The sequence below is a fragment of the Rhipicephalus sanguineus genome, chromosome 2 (assembly GCF_013339695.2).
Source record: "Rhipicephalus sanguineus isolate Rsan-2018 chromosome 2, BIME_Rsan_1.4, whole genome shotgun sequence".
Taxonomy (NCBI): Eukaryota; Metazoa; Arthropoda; class Arachnida; order Ixodida; family Ixodidae; genus Rhipicephalus; species Rhipicephalus sanguineus.
The window spans coordinates 132,497,057-132,501,440 of record NC_051177.1 but is presented as its reverse complement, the minus strand read 5'-3'; positions in this window follow the sequence as shown (position 1 = coordinate 132,501,440).

The window sequence follows — 4,384 nt, the reverse complement described above, 5'->3', positions numbered from 1 at the left end:
CTATATATGTGAATTGAAACTTAGGAGTGTCAGTCAGCGCCAGTCGCAGCCATGGCGGCGAGTGTGGAACACTGTTGTTTCTGCCTTTTCGGCGTCACGTAGCACGTGATCTATTTACGAGCAGGCAGCTGGCCAATAATCCCTCGCATACTACCTGAAGGCATCATGTCTGCCAGAACGAGACCCTCGCTATGAATGAAGGAAAGATTACTTTAAAGGGCTCGTTTTTCTTTGTTAGACACAATATTAATGGGAACTAACAGACAGCAATGCCAAGGAAAGTATAAGGGGTGTTATTTGTAGTAATCAGAACAAAAATGTGAAGAAAGTAAAGTGGACGAAAAGATAACTCAGGAAGTATGGGAGAGATTATTGGTCAGCTGCCTACTCGTAAATAGAGCACGTGCTACGTGACGCCAAAAAGGCAGAAAAAAGTGTTCCACACTCGCCGCCATGGCTGTGACTGGCGCTGACTGACACTCCCCAGTTTCAATTCACATATATACCCTATAAAGTGGACGGGGAGATGACCGCCGCCGTAGCTTAGTGGTAGAGCATCGGACGCGTTATTCGAAGGTCGCAGGTTCGGTCCCTGCCTGCGGCAAGTTATCTTTTCGTCCACTTTACTTTCTTCACATGTTCTAATTACTACAAATAACACCCCCTATACTTTCCTTGGCATTGCTGTCTGTTAGTTCCCATTAATATTGTGTCTAACAAAGAGAAACGAGCCCTTAAAAGTAATCTTCTTTCCTTCATAGATATTGTCAGCCAGATATACACGTGGCGCGATATGCTGCGCTACCACAGCCCCATCGTCCCTCACTTGAAAAGAGAAGAGGAAACATTGTGATAAGAAGTATAATGTACGTTTCACTCAGTTCATTCGTGCTATCATATATCGTATTCCTTTGAGTTGAAACAAAATGTATACAGGGTGCCCCTGCTAAATGCAGCCATAGTTTACAAATATTCCGACGGCGGGTATCTATGACAGCGCGACCAAACGAATGTTGCCGACTACTGCATGGAGCAACTCACACTATTTTTTGTTTTCTGCTTGCTACAGATCCCCGCACAATACAAATGGATATCACGTGACATGCCCACTTGCGCGCCTATGCGCGTAGTGCTCCCTAACATACCGCATGCAAACACCATGGAATTTCGCCGGGTGTGCTGCCTCGACAGGGCAGCGACGATGGTGGTGGCTGTGTGATGATGCACGTTTCGCTACGGCAACAGCAGCGATGACCGCGCGTCTGCTTATTGGTGTCATCAAATGCCGCTAGGAAAGCATAACGTTTGTACGGGGAGCATTAGGCGCACTAGAGTGCCGACAACGTCGTGTACGAGATTCCCCTGACCTGTGGCAAAGAATATATCGGCCACATGGGGCGCTGCCTCAATGACCGGCTCAGGGAACGCGCAAGACATCTAATTAACAAGGAGAAAAGTAATCTTGTCGACCACTGCATGACATGCCCGAATTGTGCACCACGTTTCTGATGCGCAAAAAGTGTTGGCAGAAGCAGACGAACAACGGCTCGTGAAACGTTGGAAGCGTTTTTAATCGGAGAAGCAGGTGAGGAGTGTGTCATCGACACTTCCATTGCGCTGTGTAAAGCTGAAATTGATTTTATTTAGCGATATGTTTCATTTTTCCGAGGATTGTTGTGACGATGCGCCTGCGCAGCCTGTTGGTATATATACATGGGGATCTGCCTAAATAAATCAGTTGTTAGTTTGCGCCTGTGCTCGTCTGGTCTTCTCTTGTGTTGTGTGGTGTAGCGCTTTTTACGATGGTTCCCATGCCTAAACACCAACTAGCCCAAAAGTCAACTCTGTAATACTAATTACTCCTCCCCTCAGAAATGAACCCGTCATGAAAACAATGTGCGCATATATACAAGAGGTTATGTCAAGCGAGACAAAGGATCCGTGGGCAGTTCAGGGCTCAACGTGACATCGTTGCGATAGGCAGTCAAACCCGCCTATCTAACGACCGCGTCAGCATTATGCTATTTCTATCACTTTCCCGCCGCTGAAAGAAAGCATTTGCCCGACCGCGTGACATCAATGACCGTTTCTTGGGTGCCATTTCATCGCTACCCTTCTCTTAAAGGGGGAGAGGGGAGGAGATCTTTCAAGCGGCCATCGTTACCTTCACTAGCCCCTTTGTTTTATGGCGCACGCATATGCCTCGTTCCTCGTGCCGCAAGGTTAGAAAAAGAGAAAAATAAGATATAGCTTCTGCTACTGCCATTGACCTGAACGGTTCCCTGCACTTTCGCTCGCCGCCTCACGCTTCGTTAGAGTGGACCTAACAGCAGTGCCTATAATTGCTGCACCAAAAATGGCCACCAACAGACAAAGTAGTATTGAGAGACCCATCGCACAAAATGAAGGTAGAAAGGAGATATAACAAGTGTCATCAAACCAGGCATCAAATGCAACTTCCAGAAGGCCAGCAAATCTGGGTGTGGACGGAAAACGGAAAAATAATGATGGTCAGCCGAGCGGAGCGGGCCAAGAGCTCCATGGCCTACATCATAGAAACAGTACAAGCTGGCGTCTTGCAGCCCTACAGATGCGACATTGCGCCATTTGCTCCAGTACCATCACCATCACATGCACCATCAGAACCAGCTAAGGCACAAGTACTCGTTCAGAAGCTGGATGAGCTACGGCTCGTGATGAAGATTCTTGCGGAACAATTGAAACGACCAGTGATTTGGGTGCGGCTGGCGGCCGTCATGACTGTAAATATTATGGTAAGTACTGGTACAGATCGTGCTGGTGTGCGCACGCGTAGTGACAAACCGGTAGCTCCATCAGGCTGCTGAACTGTCACAGATGTATAAGTTGCCAACCTGGGATGTCTTCGTTAGTGGCTCCCTATTGAATATGACAAAGGTTTGCACAAAGTTCAAGGTACGACAGTTGTTTGGGTTCAGCGTGGTCCGGGGGTCTTCGTGTAGACTCATCGAGCTATCACAGAGGCTGCCACCCAACGAGAACTAGCAACACCACAGATACTACGAAGAAGCAAGGCATAACGACCCCAAGTTGAGGGCAACCGACAACCGACGTTCTGAGAAGCGGGAAGAATTTTCCTCAAGTGGCAAAAAGAGCGCAGGTGTGTCAATGGGTACTTCATTGTTCAGGGAATGAAAGAAAGAAGATACAGGCGATCGCTACAAGCGTTCCCTCTCAGGAAACCTGAGGGTAAAGAATAAATGGTGGAAGGAAGGAAAAATGTGATATTGAAGGTAGACTGGTCTTATTCGTGCGCAAGACAGTCTCTCCTTTGCAATGAACATCTACATTCAAGGTTTCCTCTTCACGCTAAAGAGCGCAAGAGGGACCTTTGTAAGATGAAAGCAACGGTAACTTGGTTGAGTCGCGTCGCAGTAACACGCGCGTGACTGTGTCCATTGTCGGAAAACACAATGCAAGCTGTCCATGGCTGATACGAGGTTGTTAGGTCCAAACTGGTCGAGCCAGAAATGATGGCTCAGTTCTGCGACGCCACTGATGGAAGAACTCGCTTAGAACGTGTATTGATGTATAGAGTATCTTGGCTGCAGTGACTCCAAGGTCATCCTCGACGGCTGTTCGCAGTACCGGTAGTACTGGGTACAGCCTTTCCACCCAGTGCTGTCTATCGAGCAAGACGGCTAGTTCGACTGACGACTGAGACGCACGACCATGCCGTTGCTTTCTGGATGCGCCAGCATGGTCCAACGCCTCAGCCGGTCGTTCAAGCAATCTTTCTATGGCAGGAGAAACGGCCTTTGAATTTTTCGGCCTCGTACACTATTTGTGCGCCGAGGGCAACAGTACCATTACGCTAACAAAGCAACAGATGCTTTGAGACGAGCAGTGTTGCGCATAGAACTGGATGAAGGAAAAAACACGATGACACATACGGGCCACATAACAGCCAATACGTTTACGTTGCGATGGCGTTGTTTGACACGTGTTTGTGTGGTTCTACATATATGTGCTTGTGTGTATATCTTCCATGTACTACTGTTTGTATGTTTACTTTAAAGGCGAAGCATTTCTTAGCGAACTTCTGCGAGTTTGAGCGTATCTATCTATCTATCTATCTATCTATCTATCTATCTATCTATCTATCTATCTATCTATCTATCTATCTATCTATCTATCTATCTATCTATCTATCTATCTAGCCGCCTACGACTTTTTGCTCTCCTGGCCGTTTCGTTAATCGGATGTATACCAAAATTGGTATGAAATAGCATGACCGCATTACGGACATAAATGACAAGTCATAACATGAAAGTCATGATATGCATGTCATGAACAGCATTATTTACATTCGACGGCCTTGGGGCTCTCGCGGCCATTCCGTTAA